The following is an 18,893-nucleotide window of genomic DNA, read 5'->3' on the forward strand; positions in this document are numbered from 1 at the left end:
AAAAAAAAGAAAAATGATCAAATAATCAAAAAGGATATTTATCATCAATACTCCATCCAGTCCCACTTGTCCATCTTCATCCAGATCAGGAACAGTCAACAACGGCATCTGAGCGTTGTCTCCAGGCATCACAACTCCAACCTATCTCAATATCATAGCTTTCTCAAAGGTCAGTAACAAATTACAAACATCACACACAGTGCTATCAAAACTGCTATTAAATCGTAAACCATCACTGCTCCCACTGGGCCTAACTGATCTTGCAACCAAGACTTCGCTGACCATCGAGCTCCTTCAGATCTACCAAATGCATCCCTTATATTCTTCAATGCATCTATAACTGTCTGAAATCAAAGTATAGCTAATATTATCAATATGATCTGCCAAAAATGTTACACCATACCATGGAAAAAGTCCCCCCTTCTCTCTTAGACTTATCCTCCAATGATAGGCTTCAAGACTATGAAATGTCGCCATGTCCCTTTTCACCCTACTTCCAAACCTAGATTCAGATTTATCTGTGTCCGGTGCTACCCCTCTTTTAATGGTAGAAACCTCATATGGAAGCTTCAACGTTGACATGTAACATTTACATTTACGTCATTTAGCAGACGCTCTTATCCAGAGCGACTTACAAATTGGTGCATTCACCCTATAGCCAGTGGGATAACCACATTACAATATTTTTTTTATTTTATTTTTTTTTATTTTTTTTTGGGGGGGGGGGGGGTAGAAGGATTACTTTATCCTATCCCAGGTATTCCTTAAAGAGGTGGGGTTTCAAATGTCTCCGGAAGGTGGTGAGTGACTCCGCTGTCCTGGCGTCGTGAGGGAGCTTGTTCCACCATTGGGGTGCCAGAGCAGCGAACAGTTTTGACTGGGCTGAGCGGGAACTATGCTTCCGCAGAGGAAGGGGAGCCAGCAGGCCAGAGGTGGATGAACGCAATGCCCTCGTTTGGGTGTAGGGACTGATCAGAGCCTGAAGGTACGGAGGTGCCGTTCCCCTCACAGCTCCATAGGCAAGCACCACAATGTAACAACATCCTGTCCATCCATAGGGTAAGAATATATATGCTTTATCACCACAAACCCTCCAAATATCTCTAAAATTCCCAATAGTCACATTGTCAGGCAAAAGCTAATCTTTTAACCATCAAAGTCCTGCTCTTCTTACTAACTGGAACATAAAAAGTAACATTATATTTCTCATTACTACCCTTAAGGTCATGCTTACCCAAAGTTATCATATAATCATCACAATCTGATATTCCCATAAACATACCCCTTACATCATATGTTTTATTAGAACAAAAACAACTTTTAGCCCTCAATGGTTTCACCTCCAATGCATCAGGGTTCGCTGTTACCTGATTTTCCTTCCCATCTAACAAATTCACATAGGGTAATTCATTTAACCAAGAACACTTAAACCTAGGCTTAAACAAATGTTTTGACAATGACATTATTTTATCTGTTCTGGAATTCTCAACAGACATGGACCCTCAAGATTCCTCACTGATCTTACAGAATGAGCTAGCTGCTGGAACCAAAGATTCCTACCTGCCCATCCATCTTTAATTTTCACAACAGAAGAATCAAACCCATATGCCTTCCATTTAGTTTCTCTCTTCCCTAACGAGCGGTACTGATCAGATACCTCTCCTTGTCTGTCATTAAAATCAAAGAACTCATCCTGTACCTCCATGATAGTATCCTTCACTATTTCAGATGAATCTTCTCTACCACCATCTGTTCTCCTATTTTAACCCTATCCTTACTACCATTGACAGCACTCTCCATCCGTATCATTTCAGAAAAGTTGTTGTTTGTGTCTGTGTCATACTTCCTACATTTGCTATTGCCGTCGTACCATTAATCCCTTTCAAAGTTACCATTAAAGTAGTTGATTTAGTTGATGTATTAGCCTTAACTACTTCTAGTGGGAAAGCTACCGATATCCTCTGTGTATTATTTACTGTTGGAGTGGCTACTGTAATATACTTATCCTGAACTCCTTCGGTGACTGTGGAAGCTTCAACAGATTTCAAATCTTCCATTATAAGCGTCACTTTACGAATTACATAGCCTTTTAACCAATAATTCTTAACCGGAACAAATTTTAATGCTTGCACTAGATAAGTACACATGTATTCTCCCTGATCTTTCTCTGTAACATTACGCAAAATAAATGAACAATCACTCATAACCCTCTTCCACTTCATATCGTTGTACAACCTATACCTCCTTTGACTAGGTGCAACAGCTTCTACTTCTGGTCCTGATAACAATACTTCTTCTCCATAATTATCTCTCCATGTGGGAGGAACGTCCCCATCCTAACCCTAATAACAGTCTTTTTCCCCCTAAAATTGGTGCTGGAGCTATTGGTTCCCTTATAATCAAATGCGATATATTTATGGCTTTAATAACTATCAATGTTGAAAGAGTTGAATTGCTTCTCACTGTTGTTATAATAGGCTGAAGTGTTGATGTCCTTATTGTTACTTCATCCATTCTCCCTAAGACTTTTAACTCCTTACTTGTATTTCCCTCTATCACCACTAGTTCTCTCTCTCTTCCTACTAACTAACATTGAAACTTAGCTTACTCTCCTAGTTTTTCTTAACTTTTTAATCTAATCTTTTCTCCTAACCTTTAAACCTTTTCCACTGATTTATTCACAAAATCCTTTACCACCACATTTTTAGAATATGTGATTGGGAAGTCCCCACCTGCTTCTGACTTCTTTACACACAGACTTGGCAAACGACTAAACATCCCTTAGCCTAGCCTGAAATCTCTTGGTGTAGGAATGTAACCCAGAATAACAGTCACCCCTTTTAACTTTATTTTTCAGACAGATTGTCTAATAGGCAGTCTTATAGATTATCATCCTTCCTATGATATTATCTTTTTAAGCAAATATGATTCCCAAAAACCCTACTTTTTTTTAAAATCCTCTACCAGACAGTTGTCTAGTGTACATCTTATTGTACAGTTCAATTTACACAATGCATCTCTTTCCAACAATGCAATAGGTATATGTTCTAATATTAGTATGTCTATTTTAATTTCTCGTTGATTTTTTATAGCAGAGCTCAATTGGTTCCTTAAGAGTAATTAGCTGTTTTACTACCTCAAATCCCTATCCTAATTAGTTAATTTTACATAGTGAGATGTTTAACCTCTTTAGGCTCAACACAGATAAAAGCTTTTCCACTATTCACCATCACTTCTCATAGTCCTTTTTATTTTCACTTCAATTGTTAGATATTTTTCTTCCTAATTGGTGCTACCAGCTGACACCCCCCTTCTGATCTTCTAGGCAATCTAGAATCCTTGCTCCTTTAAGGGTTCACCTGGAGAACAGGTGATCTTCACTTGCTCCTTTATCTTCCTCAGAAATTTCCTCTGTTGTTTCCTCCTGGCCCATTGCACTCACAGGTAAAGTAACCAACCTGTCCACAATTATAACACTCTTCTGAAAGTTGCTGGAAGTGTAGCTGAAACCTTCCTCCTCCTTCTAAGCCTTCTCGTCCTCTTCCTCTCCAATTCTGTGTCTGTCCAGAAACTGGCTGTGGATATGAAACACCTGGTACCGCCCTTGGTGGCTGGTACAATTGCGGTTGGCCTTGTTCAGTTGAAGCTGTAGCAGTGATTGTTGATTTGGTTCACTCTGATTCTTCATAACCAAAGCTTGTTTCTTCTCCTTCTTCTTCTCCACCAGTTGTATTTGATTGAGTTTTCTGAGAGTTTCTTCATCCTGTTCTTTCTTGTTGTTGACATATCAGGATTCTTCAACAGCTTATATTCATTTTTTTTTTTATCAATCAATAAAAATATGAATATTAAAAAATTCTACAAAAAAAAATTATTCTATTTTTAAAAAAAATTAAAATAAAAAATCAATTAAAAAATCAATTAAAAAATTATGAATAATCAAAAACAATTTTTTATTTCTATATCCTATTTTACCAATTTATCAATTGGTGGCTATCTTACCACATCCCATCCGGAAAGTAAATGCAAGTAGTCAACTTCAGACTACAATACCCATAAACCCCCTTGCTTTATAAGCACCCAATTATTTTAATTTTACAGAATAATGTCAGTACTCGATTTCCAACAGAACTGTAATCAAACCCACTCATGCACAGAAACTCCAAAATGCCATTTTTAATGAATCAGTATCTGCCAAGCCTCTGTGAAATTGTCATAACATCACACATCCTGTAGGGGAAGATTTTGTAAACAGAACAGCACCAAAACCTTCCTACTCGATCCTCTGTTGCGTCACAATCTGTCACGTGATGTATACGTCAGCACCTCCTCTCTTTCTCTCTCCTCTCGTCCTATCGTTCCTCTCATATGACAAAAGAGCATAGAAACAGACAAGAATTTTGAGTTTATACACTCACTGAGTTATTTCCAGCATTCAATATTCCTCCACTCACATTCGCTCTAAGTATTAACTCAGGAATAAATAGCTCAATAACATTTTTATTTATTTTAATCCGTCATTTAATTTTTATTTTTAATCCGTCAACATCTCTCTCTCATTTATCAATTCAATAGGTCTCAAGAAAACAGTTTTATCTTCAAACAACAGACAACGTAACAGCTAGAATACACCATTAGACTCTAAATGTCTAATTCTTTGTTCCTCCATCTGTGTCTGTGTCTGTTTCTCCCTGCAGCACAGTCTAACAGAAGTATGACCGATTTACCCAAAATCCCCCGTGTTGTAGTTTTAGTAAAATCCCTCGTGTTGTAGTTTTAGTGCCGTAAAATCAAACGTGTCATAATCTAGTGCAGTAAAATCAAACGTGTTGTAGTTTAGTAAAATCACACGCATGTGCATTACATTTAACCATACGATTTCACCGTGGAAGGGAGATTCTTAGCTCTCTCCCCAACCCAAACAGACAGTTAACAGTCCTGCTGTAACTTTATTCTCTCCTCATAGTCAAACAACATTTAACAGAGCTCACAACGCATAGAACCTGAATTCTACACACACACAAACATAATTTAAGAGGCTTTATTCCATCGCAATGGCCCTCTAAGGTCACACGTTAGCATGTAGCATGTAACACAATTAGCATTAGCATTTAGCCTTAGCATATACAGTGGGGCAAAAAAGTATTTAGTCAGCCACCAATTGTGCAAGTTCTCCCACTTAAAAAGATGAGAGAGGCCTGTAATTTTCATCATAGGTACACGTCAACTATGAAAGACAAAATGAGAAAAAAAAATCCAGAAAATCACATTATAGGATTTTTAATGAATTTATTTGCAAATTATGGTGGAAAATAAGTATTTGGTCAATAACAAAAGTTTTGTCAATACTTTGTTATATACCCTTTGTTGGCAATGACACAGGTCAAACGTTTTCTGTAAGTCTTCACAAGGTTTTCACACACTGTTGCTGGTATTTTGGCCCATTCCTCCATGCAGATCTCCTCTAGAGCAGTGATGTTTTGGGGCTGTCGCTGGGCAACACGGACTTTCAACTCCTTCCAAAGATTTTCTATGGGGTTGAGATCTGGAGACTGGCTAGGCCACTCCAGGACCTTGAAATGCTTCTTACGAAGCCACTCCTTCGTTGCCCGGGCGGTGTGTTTGGGATCATTGTCATGCTGAAAGACCCAGCCACGTTTCATCTTCAATGCCCTTGCTGATGGAAGGAGGTTTTCACTCAAAATCTCACGATACATGGCCCCATTCATTCTTTCCTTTACACGGATCAGTCGTCCTGGTCCCTTTGCAGAAAAACAGCCCCAAAGCATGATGTTTCCACCCCCATGCTTCACAGTAGGTATGGTGTTCTCTCAGCATTCTTTGTCCTCCAAACACGACGAGTTGAGTTTTTACCAAAAAGTTATATTTTGGTTTCATCTGACCATATGACATTCTCCCAATCCTCTTCTGGATCATCCAAATGCACTCTAGCAAACTTCAGACGGGCCTGGATATGTACTGGCTTAAGCAGGGGGACACGTCTTGCACTGCAGGATTTGAGTCCCTGGCGGCGTAGTGTGTTACTGATGGTAGGCTTTGTTACTTTGTTCCCAGCTCTCTGCAGGTCATTCACTAGGTCCCCCCGTGTGGTTCTGGGATTTTTGCTCACCGTTCTTGTGATCAATTTGACCCCACGGGGTGAGATCTTGCGTGGAGCCCCAGATCGAGGGAGATTATCAGTGGTCTTGTATGTCTTCCATTTCCTAATAATTGCTCCCACAGTTGATTTCTTCAAACCAAGCTGCTTACCTATTGCAGATTCAGTCTTCCCAGCCTGGTGCAGGTCTACAATTTTGTTTCTGGTGTCCTTTGACAGCTCTTTGGTCTTGGCCATAGTGGAGTTTGGAGTGTGACTGTTTGAGGTTGTGGACAGGTGTCTTTTATACTGATAACAAGTTCAAACAAGTGCCATTAATACAGGTAACGAGTGGAGGACAGAGGATCCTCTTAAAGAAGAAGTTACAGGTCTGTGAGAGCCAGAAATCTTGCTTGTTTGTAGGTGACCAAATACTTATTTTCCACCATAATTTGCAAATAAATTCATAAAAAATCCTACAATGTGATTTTCTGGATTTTTTTTCCTCAATTTGTCTGTCATAGTTGATGTGTACCTATGATGAAAATTACAGGCCTCTCTCATCTTTTTAAGTGGGAGAACTTGCACAATTGGTGGCTGACTAAATACTTTTTTTCCCCACTGTATGTACCATGTGGCGTGCAACATGTAAAAATGTAACCTGCATTGCCCTTTTCTTTGTCTTATTCTCTACCGTTTATGATGCCGTGAGTTCAATGGATATCTACTGAGAGGTTCTCCCAAGCAGATATCCCGTCGGATAAAAGATGAGCAGTAACCACAATCAAATAAATTCCACAAACCCGAGTTCTTAGAACCCACCTAATACACATCTAACGCGCAAAAGGATTTTCGGCCCATCCTGGATGGCCCCCCTGGGGTCTTTACAAGATTGCAATGCCCTAATGTATACGTATATCTGCCTTTAATATCTGCCTTGTATATCTGCCTTCAATATCTGCCTTCAATATCTGCCTTAATAACTACCATCGATTGCTCTAAAATTCCAAGCCTACTCTCCCCCCTTTTGCGCTGTTTACCAGTGCAAAAAAATTTATAATGATTAGCCAGACCCCCAGTTCTCAGCAATAAAGCAACATACCCACATCGGTCCTAACGGTACATCTCTCCAGGGCACACTCAAATAGCATGCAAACTAACAAACTCCCAAAGCGGTGAGAAAAAAACTCACCCTTATCTGGCCATGACTTCAGAACGAGTTAGCTTGGCGGCAATGAATGGAACAAAGAAGAGATGCAGTCCCTCCCTTTTCGTGACGCCATTTGTAGTATCGAGTAAATGCTGGCAATTATTGCTGATAAACAAAGGAGTCCGCTCATACTGAACCTTTGATCATACGTTTTATTCATATCACAAGATTTCAGCATGAGGTTACAGGTGTCATGACACCCGGAGAACGGCGTCCCAGATTGCAATGGCCGCTCTAACCTCTTCGTCGTTTTTACCCAGTATATATAATCTTCCCAAGATATGGGTGGCTCCCTCTACTGTCCAATCCCCTGTCTACAACACACAGACTTCTCTGTCCTATCCGGGGTGTCACATTAAAACCATTCCCTCTGACACTAAAATAAACATCCTCTCCGGTTCCACTTAAAAACATTAACAACGTCATAATCTTAATACACTACAGCAGTACTTGGTAGGGCCCTTCCCGCCAGGCCTGCTTCAGTCTCCTGGTTAGATAGAGTGGATCACCTTCTCCTTTAATTCACCTGTGGGGCACAAAACCTCTGACATACAGGTGTGGTTAATAAACTATCATACATGTTTTTTTTTGTTTTTTTTAAGTATTTTGTCCTCTCCTTCGTATATATTTAATATTTAATCCAACCATCCCCCTTTTTGACACATGATTTGGCCATGTGTCAATATTACCACCTACCTAAACAATCACTTTAGTTAATATTGGTAATTCATTATCCAATTGCCATCCCTCCACTCTCTCTTCTTTTATTTAATGGTTCAAATCAAATATATTATTACCAAATTATAATCTTCTTCACAATTTTCACAGTACTATAAATTACCCTCAACTTAGTAAAATAAACTATCTTAAAGTCCTCCTCTCATGCCTTTAGAATTTACTAGTGTGGATGTTTAATTAACACCAGAAGGTTAAAACAGAGTTCAGAGGCAATTGAAATTCCATCCCATAGTATACTGTCATGTGTCTGATATTAACAGTGTGCTGTTGTGTTAGTTGTCGAACAAAGGACAGAGAAGAGCAGCCATATCTTGTCACCAGATGGCCTAGTCTTGCAGGAGTGCAATAACAGGACAACACCCACGCCCAAGGCCACAATCACCAGATCCTCCTCACGAGTTCCCTGGACACACACAAACATTTCATTTGCACGCACACTCATTCTCAACTCCCCACGAGTTCTTTGACACACAAACATTTCACTGTGCACGCACACTCAAACTCCACTCCCCTGTCTACTGGTCGGGTGCCAAGGGCAGAGGACTCTGCCGTGCACCAATGGGGCATCTGCTCTGGACAGAGCAGACCCGCCTCCTACGCCTCGGGAACCAATCAAGGGACTAGAAGAAGGACCCCTTCCTTTATGTTACATTGTATAAAGTAATGCTGTAAACTCTGTTTAATCATCTTTCTCAACTGTCTCCATAAGAGGCAATTGATTGGGTCCATGCATGTAGCTTAAAACAGTACAAGATATCTCTGTGTTTAATAAACTGCCTTTTGCTTAAACCTAATTCCACTCTGTCCAGCGTCGTTGGTTTGTACTTCCTCTCCTAATTATGTGTTCACCAACAATACCAAACATTACCATTATTCTAAATATTTAATAAATGTTACTTATCCCAAGTGTTCATTAATCCTCATGACATTCATTCTCATAAGAAATCATATATACCCCAAACTTAGCCAAAACCTAAAAAACTCCATATACAGTGGGGAAAAAAAGTATTTAGTCAGCCACCAATTGTGCAAGTTCTCCCACTTAAAAAGATGAGAGAGGCCTGTAATTTTCATCATAGGTACACGTCAACTATGACAGACAAAATGAGAAAAAAAAATCCAGAAAATCACATTGTAGGATTTTTAATGAATTTATTTGCAAATTATGGTGGAAAATAAGTATTTGGTCAATAACAAAAGTTTCTCAATACTTTGTTGTATACCCTTTGTTGGCAATGACACAGGTCAAACTTTTTTCTGTAAGTTTTCACACACTGTTGCTGGTATTTTGGCCCATTCCTCCATGCAGATCTCCTCTAGAGCAGTGATGTATAGGGGCTGTCGCTGGGCAACACGGACTTTCAACTCCCTCCAAAGATTTTCTATAAGGTTGAGATCTGGAGACTGGCTAGGCCACTCCAGGACCTTGAAATGCTTCTTACGAAGCCACTCCTTCGTTGCCCGGGCGGTGTGTTTGGGATCATTGTCATGCTGAAAGACCCAGCCACGTTTCATCTTCAATGCCCTTGCTGATGGAAGGAGGTTTTCACTCAAAATCTCACGATACATGGCCCCATTCATCTTTCCTTTACACGGATCAGTCGTCCTGGTCCCTTTGCAGAAAAACAGCCCCAAAGCATGATGTTTCCACCCCCATGCTTCACAGTAGGTATGGTGTTCTTTGGATGCAACTCAGCATTCTTTGTCCTCCAAACACGACGAGTTGAGTTTTTACCAAAAAGTAATATTTTGGTTTCATCTGACCATATGACATTCTCCCAATCCTCTTCTGGATCATTCAAATGCACTCTAGCAAACTTCAGATGGGCCTGGACATGTACTGGCTTAAGCAGGGGGACACGTCTCGCACTGCAGGATTTGAGTCCCTGGCGGCGTAGTGTGTTACTGATGGTAGGCTTTGTTACTTTGGTCCCAGCTCTCTACAGGTCATTCACTAGGTCCCCCCGTGTGGTTCTGGGATTTTTGCTCACCGTTCTTGTGATCATTTTGACCCCACGGGGTGAGATCTTGCGTGGAGCCCCAGATCGAGGGAGATTATCAGTGGTCTTGTATGTCTTCCATTTCCTAATAATTGCTCCCACAGTTGATTTCTTCAAACCAAGCTGCTTACCTATTGCAGATTAAGTCTTCCCAGCCTGGTGCAGGTCTACAATTTTGTTTCTGGTGTCCTTTGACAGCTCTTTGGTCTTGGCCATAGTGGAGTTTGGAGTGTGACTGTTCGAGGTTGTGGACAGGTGTCTTTTATACTGATAACAAGTTCAAACAGTTGCCATTAATACAGGTAACGAGTGGAGGACAGAGGAGCCTCTTAAAGAAGAAGTTACAGGTCTGTGAGAGCCAGAAATCTTGCTTGTTTGTAGGTGACCAAATACTTATTTTCCACCATAATTTGCAAATAAATTCATAAAAAATCCTACAATGTGATTTTCTGGATTTTTTTTCTCAATTTGTCGGTCATAGTTGACGTGTACCTATGATGAAAATTACAGGCCTCTCTCATCTTTTTAAGTGGGAGAACTTGCACAATTGGTGGCTGACTAAATACTTTTTTTCCCCACTGTAATTCACTGTGTGCTCCTCTAAGACCTATCACCATTGACCTGCTGAAAACCCCCCAAAATTGAAACAACAAGGCTTTATAAACATCATACTAGGTGTGTTGTTTTTTATTTGAAAACCCCAATTAAAAAACAACAACCAAACAGCCAGGTCATGAGGACTCCTGATTTCTCTCTTCCCCTTCTGCCTACAGTTTCTTAACTGGTGCCCTTTCCTTGCACAGTAACTACACGGTTCCTCACATTCTCTAGCAAAATGTCCCGTTTTGTCACAATTGTAACACTTCCACTCACTCCTGTCTCCACTATTACCATTTCCTTCTTGTCTGTCTTTGCTACCGTAACCTCTCTTCTCTCCTAGGTATTGACTAATAGTCTCACTGTCTCTAATTCAACACAAAACCCCATCATCCAATGTACTCCCAGCAGAACTGAAAAAAAAAAAAACAGACTGTGATTTCCAGGACACTGCACCTTTGTTTCTGGCCTCACTATCTCCCCGGGAATTGGCCCTCCCTCAAGGTCCCTCCCAATCTGCTCTTGGTAAACTGCAAACCTTCTATTGCTTCTGGTTTCATAGGGTATTGCTTCTGATATGGCCTGTGATTAGATTTGGGTATCACCTGTACTGGAATTACCCCTTTTATTAATCCTACGTCTGCTGGACCCCGGGACCACAAATGCTCTGGAACTTCTTTTAAGTCTGACTCCTGTTGTTCTGTCAACAGGTATTCCTCTCCTCAGCATCTACTATTCTCATCTAAATGTACTATCTGTGGATGGGCTGTGTTGATCGCCACTCACAATATTGACCCAATCAGTGATCCTCTTACCCTTGGATACCCACTGGCCCATGTCTTTCCAGTCCTCTGCTGGCTCCTTTGCTAGGGACACATGTGGGCTCCATATTTCCCTGAACAGTCTCTGACTTTGGGGCCCTAGTTCCACCTCCACTACTGCGTGGGTGTTGTCATAGTGAAACCATTTCAAGGCTATAGTCCTTTCTGTGGTTTTAAATAATGCTTTCTCATAGATTGCATCTGGACCTGGGTGTTTGTTATACCAGAGAGTACAGTGTAGGTCATCGGGGGACATTTTAGTGGGGCCTGGTACTACATCATCAGCAAGTTCCATCAAGGTTCGGGGAATATCAGTTATTCCCCCCCCTAAACAAATCTTGCCTATACCAATAACATGGCTCCCCTTCCCCACAGACCACCATATTGTCTCTGACTATGTGTACTTTCATTCCCCTCTCAGCGGAAATGACAGCCACATTCAATTTAGTCATTACATCACGTCCTAGTAAATTTACCCGACACAGCTTAGATATCAGGATGGGTATGGTTGCCTCTCATCCTGATTGGTCATGTTTTAGGGTTATTGGGGCTGATAACCTTTCAATAAATTGATGACCAGAGGCAGATCGCACTATGATTTTCTCCCCATCAATCCTGACTCCATCTGGCTTGTCTGTTGCACAGGTTGCTGTCCTGCAGGCTCCCGTATCACAAAGGAATTTAATTTTCTTACCCATTACTGTCAATGTCAAATAAGGTTTCTGTTCCTGTTGAAGTGCTAAGTCAATAGTAGCCAATTCAAACACCTCACAATTTGGATCAAAGGGTTCCTTAGTCTTCCCCCCACTAGAGTCTACTATTTCTCCCTCAAGGACTAGTCACGCCTTATCTTCCTCTTCCTCACGCTCAAAGCTGGGGGATGGACTTCTCTCTCTCTCTTCTCTCTTTTCTCTCTTTTCTCTCCTGTCTGACTTTCTCTGCCCTTGTCCTGTACTCCTCTACCTCTGGCTCTTCCTCACCATCATCTTCCCTTCCTCCTCCAGCCCCTTCTTCCTCATAGGGAGGTGGGGCCGGTGGGGGGGGGGGGGCAACATTATTCCCCTGCACTCTCCTTCTCCTCCCTACGTATTCATCATCTGGATTTTCTCTCCATGCCTGGTCTGCCAAGTTTGGATATAACCTTTCTGCCCTCTGCTCTGGGGGAGGCACGGAGACCTCAACCTTCACTTCTCTTTCCCTCTCACTCACTTCTCTTTTCTTCCTGCCTTCTTTCTTGGCTCTGTCCTGTCTGTTATTCTGCTCATGATGGATTGCATGTCTCTCTGAGGCTATTACACAATTCAGTTATTTTCCCAACATACTCTCCGTGATCGGCCCATGGCAAAAGTGTCCTCTGGGCATCCCCTGAAACCCACTGCCCTCTAACGGCAGCCCAAACCTTACTATTCCTGTTTTGGGGTGGGTCATTCCTTCTACCGCTCTGGCCACGTCCTCTGTGTTCATGGCCTGTCTGCTAAATGGCATATTATTATTATTACTGTATACATCTAAGGTTGCTGGGGCCCCTTTCATTCCCCGCCAATAGATTAGGTAAGGCTATCAGTGGGTACTGGCCCCCTCCTTATCTCTCTCTCTCTCACTGCTTATTTCTCCTTTACACACCTTATGTATCTGTTTAAGCATGGATTCGAGTTTATCTGCGTCTAGACGTCCCTCAAAACCATACCTCTCCCTCCACCTGGTTACATAATGGAGATTTCTTCTATCCCTGGATTCCATTTTAATTACATCAAGTATTTCTCGTCCCCAGTAAATTCTGGGACCTCTTGTGAGGATTTGCCCCCCCCATGGTTGGTACTGTTAAAAATCCCTTAGCCACCTCTTCTATATAACAAGTCAATTTAACAAGTAATTCAAAATAGCTTCACACAACAACACCTTGAATCACCCCTTCCTGTATATGTAATCTTGACTAGTCCCCCAGAATTATCTCATACTTTTACAGAGGGATTGATCCCCACAATGTAATCTTGATAATTCCTGACAGTCTCATACAACAGGAATGGGTTCTCCCTCCTCTATACAACCACCTGGAACCACCCCTCCCTGTATATGTAGTCTTGACTAGTCCCCCAGAATTATCTCATACTTTTACAGAGGGATTGATCCCCACAATGTAATCTTGATAATTCCTGACAGTCTCATACAACAGGAATGGGTTCTCCCTCCTCTATACAACCACCTGGAATTATTCATGTGACTTTTGAGCAAACATTAGGTCTCACACGTATACAACCTTACATGATTATTGGTGTTGTATTGGTAACCTGGAGTTTATAAGGCTCCAGAACGGATAGAGTTACAGCAAAATCTACAGTTGTTTGTGACTTTTGACTTTACTAATATTCTATTTCTCACACATGCTACTTTAATTCCTTCTGGTGTACTTTTTTTATTTGTTTAACCCGGATTATTTGTTGACTGTTCAATAATCTCTTACAGGTTCCATCCCATAGGTGTACTTTTAATAGTTCCTTCTATTTCAACACCGGGTAGTTTCTTTTGGTAATGGCCTATTACCGTGAATCATTACGGACCCACCAACAGGTTGACTAGTCCCCCAGAATTATCTCCTACTCTACGGAGGAGTCTATCCTCACAATGTAATCTTGATAATTCCTGACAGTCAACCCCACATTTCACTTAAAATGGCTACGCATTGATCAATTTGCTACTTTTCAATATTTTAGCAAGTCCTCAAATCAATTTCACCAAGTTAATGAATAAAGACTACTGACCTTATCCTTGCAGCCGAGATTCAATGTAGGTTTGGATTCCGTCAACGTCTCTGTCATTAATCAGGTGTCCTCTGGCCTGTTTTAACCCTTAATGTCAAAGGGCAGGACTTTCTATTTACGAATGTATCATTTGAAATTTGGACGTGTCCATATAGGCCAATTCCCGCAACTGTAAAGGGTTACAACTATATTTTGAATGTTATGGATGGTCAGTACTTGCATTCATAGGTCAGTCTATACATTTGGGAGTGTTTACCAAAAAAAGTGGCCACTTTGTTGGGGTGACAGCTTTGTTGTTGTTTAAATCCCAGAATGCAATATTTTTCATGGTATGAAAAAGCTATATGCTGAGTAATAAGTCCACAGTCACAAAGGAAGTTTATGTAGGTCAACGTGTTTTTAATCAATGCTCAACATTTCACCATGAAAATCATATTTTATGCATCAAAGGAAATTGATCAGACTTTGGTCTTGTTCATTCAGCAGCTTCTTTTCCCTGTAAGAAGAAATACAGAATATAATGGATCAGTATTAATAATGAACATGATAAATATATGGACAGACTTGGGTAGAATATAATGGATCAGTATTAATAATGAACATGATAAATATATGGACAGACTTGGATAGAATATAATGGATCAGTATTAATAATGAACATGATAAATATATGGATAGACTTGGATAGAATATAATGGATCAGTATTAATAATGAACATGATAAATATATGGACAGACTTGTCACGCCCTGGCTCGGGGGACTCTCGTATGTTGAGCCAGGGTGTTAGTTTCTATGTTTTGTTGTGGGTCTAGGTTATTGTATTTCTTTGTTTGAGTGACTCCCAATCAGAGGTAACGAGTGTCAGCTGTTGGCTCGTTGTCTCTGATTGGGAGCCATATTTAACTATCTGTCTTTCACGTTGGTTTTGTGGTTTCTTGTTCTCGTTGGGTTGTGTTCAACTGTAGACGTCACGTTTCGTTTGTTATTTTGATCGTGTGATCATTTATCTAATAAAAGATGTTCACCTTCAACGCTGCGCATTGGTCCTCATTAGACGATCGTGACAGAAGAAACCACCAAGATGGGACCAAGCAGCGTGTCCAGGAGCCATCGCCAGGGAGATCCCTCACAGATCTCCTTCGCCTCCTGGACTGGGTCAAGCCGAGGGAGGAAGACAAGGGCTTGACATTATGGCAGAAGGGCGAGAGGCTGGCGAGGGATATGGAGACCTGGTCCACGGGTAGGAGAGACGCCCCGAAAATTTTTAGGGGGGGGCTCACGACGTCGGACCAGCAGGAGGCCGCGATAGAGCGGCCAAGTGGGTTGCCGGAGAAGGCCGCCGGGTTACGGGGGCCACTGGTCGAAGAGGGGATGGAGGAAGTAGAGGCACGGCGAGAGGTACTGGCGTGTGTTGCCAGTCCGGTCCGGCCCGTTCCAGATCCCGGTGTAGAGCCAGTGGTGTGTGTCCCCAGTACGGTCCGGTCTATTCCTGCTCTCGCACCGAACCTGCGGTGCGCGTCGCCAGCCCAGTCCGGCCCATTCCTGCTCCCCGCATCAAGTCTGTGGTGCGTCTCGTCAGCCCGGCTCTGCCCGTTCCTGCTCCCCGCACCAGGTCTGTGGTGCGCGTCGCCAGCCCAGTCCGGCCCATTCCTGCTCCCCGCATCAAGCCTGTGGTGCGTCTCGTCAGCCCGGCTCTGCCCGTTCCTGCTCTCCGCGCCAGGTCGGTGGTGCGCGTCGCCAGCCCGGTCCGGCCCATTCCTGCTCCCCGCGTCAAGTCTGTGGTGCGTCTCGTCAGCCCGGCTCTGCCCGTTCCTGCTCTCCGCACCAGGTCTGTGGTGCGCGTCGCCAGCCCGGTCCGGCCCATTCCTGCTCCCAGCACCAAGTCTGTGGGGCGTTTCGTCAGCCCTGTCCGGCCCGCTCCTGCGCCCCACACCAAGCCAGTGGTGTGCGTCGTCAGTGCAGCACGGCCCGTGCCTGTTCCCCACACCAAGCCAGTGGTGTGCGTCGTCGGTCCGGCACCGCACGTGCCTGTTCCACTGGAGCCGGATCCGCCGCCTAGGCGGAGTGCCCACCCAGTCCCTCCCCTGTTGTGTTTCGTTGGCGCGGTCAGAGTCCGCGCCTTTAGGGGGGGGTACTGTCACGCCCTGGCTCGGGGGACTCTCGTATGTTGAGCCAGGGTGTTAGTTTCTATGTTTTGTTGTGGGTCTAGGTTATTGTATTTCTTTGTTTGAGTGACTCCCAATCAGAGGTAACGAGTGTCAGCTGTTGGCTCGTTGTCTCTGATTGGGAGCCATATTTAACTATCTGTCTTTCACGTTGGTTTTGTGGTTTCTTGTTCTCGTTGGGTTGTGTTCAACTGTAGACGTCACGTTTCGTTTGTTATTTTGATCGTGTGATCATTTATCTAATAAAAGATGTTCACCTTCAACGCTGCGCATTGGTCCTCATTAGACGATCGTGACAGAAGAAACCACCAAGATGGGACCAAGCAGCGTGTCCAGGAGCCATCGCCAGGGAGATCCCTCACAGATCTCCTTCGCCTCCTGGACTGGGTCAAGCCGAGGGAGGAAGACAAGGGCTTGACATTATGGCAGAAGGGCGAGAGGCTGGCGAGGGATATGGAGACCTGGTCCACGGGTAGGAGAGACGCCCCGAAAATTTTTAGGGGGGGGCTCACGACGTCGGACCAGCAGGAGGCCGCGATAGAGCGGCCCAGTGGGTTGCCGGAGAAGGCCGCCGGGTTACGGGGGCCACTGGTCGAAGAGGGGATGGAGGAAGTAGAGGCACGGCGAGAGGTACTGGCGTGTGTTGCCAGTCCGGTCCGGCCCGTTCCAGATCCCGGTGTAGAGCCAGTGGTGTGTGTCCCCAGTACGGTCCGGTCTATTCCTGCTCTCGCACCGAACCTGCGGTGCGCGTCGCCAGCCCAGTCCGGCCCATTCCTGCTCCCCGCATCAAGTCTGTGGTGCGTCTCGTCAGCCCGGCTCTGCCCGTTCCTGCTCCCCGCACCAGGTCTGTGGTGCGCGTCGCCAGCCCAGTCCGGCCCATTCCTGCTCCCCGCATCAAGCCTGTGGTGCGTCTCGTCAGCCCGGCTCTGCCCGTTCCTGCTCTCCGCGCCAGGTCGGTGGTGCGCGTCGCCAGCCCGGTCCGGCCCATTCCTGCTCCCCGCGTCAAGTCTGTGGTGCGTCTCGTCAGCCCGGCTCTGCCCGTTCCTGCTCTCCGCACCAGGTCTGTGGTGCGCGTCGCCAGCCCGGTCCGGCCCATTCCTGCTCCCAGCACCAAGTCTGTGGGGCGTTTCGTCAGCCCTGTCCGGCCCGCTCCTGCGCCCCACACCAAGCCAGTGGTGTGCGTCGTCAGTGCAGCACGGCCCGTGCCTGTTCCCCACACCAAGCCAGTGGTGTGCGTCGTCGGTCCGGCACCGCACGTGCCTGTTCCACTGGAGCCGGATCCGCCGCCTAGGCGGAGTGCCCACCCAGTCCCTCCCCTGTTGTGTTTCGTTGGCGCGGTCGGAGTCCGCGCCTTTAGGGGGGGGTACTGTCACGCCCTGGCTCGGGGGACTCTCGTATGTTGAGCCAGGGTGTTAGTTTCTATGTTTTGTTGTGGGTCTAGGTTATTGTATTTCTTTGTTTGAGTGACTCCCAATCAGAGGTAACGAGTGTCAGCTGTTGGCTCGTTGTCTCTGATTGGGAGCCATATTTAACTATCTGTCTTTCACGTTGGTTTTGTGGTTTCTTGTTCTCGTTGGGTTGTGTTCAACTGTAGACGTCACGTTTCGTTTGTTATTTTGATCGTGTGATCATTTATCTAATAAAAGATGTTCACCTTCAACGCTGCGCATTGGTCCTCATTAGACGATCGTGACAAGACTTGGATAGAATATAATGGATCAGTATTAATAATGAACATGATAAATATATGGATAGACTTGGATATAATATAATGGATCAGTATTAATAATGAACATGATAAATATATGGACAGACTTGGATAGAATATAATGGATCAGTATTAATAATGAACATGATAAATATATGGACAGACTTGGATAGAATATAATGGATCAGTATTAATAATGAACATGATAAATATATGGATAGACTTGGATAGAATATAATGGATCAGTATTAATAATGAACATGATAAATATATGGACAGACTTGGAAATAATATAATGGATCAGTATTAATAATGAACATGATAAATATATGGATAGACTTGGATAGAATATAATGGATCAGTATTAATAATGAACATGATAAATATATGGATAGACTTGGATAGAATATAATGGATCAGTATTAATAATGAACATGATAAATATATGGATAGACTTGGATAGAATATAATGGATCAGTATTAATAATGAACATGATAAATATTTGGATAGAATATAATGGATCAGTATTAATAATGAACATGATAAATATATGGATAGACTTGGATAGAATATAATGGATCAGTATTAATAATGAACATGATAAATATATGGACAGACTTGGATAGAATATAATGGATCAGTATTAATAATGAACATGATAAATATATGGATAGACTTGGATAGAATATAATGGATCAGTATTAATAATGAACATGATAAATATATGGATAGACTTGGATAGAATATAATGGATCAGTATTAATAATGAACATGATAAATATATGGATAGACTTCG

Source organism: Coregonus lavaretus, assembly GCF_964263955.1.
Source record: "Coregonus lavaretus genome assembly, contig: SUPER_36_unloc_1, whole genome shotgun sequence".
In the NCBI taxonomy this organism is placed as follows: domain Eukaryota; kingdom Metazoa; phylum Chordata; class Actinopteri; order Salmoniformes; family Salmonidae; genus Coregonus; species Coregonus lavaretus.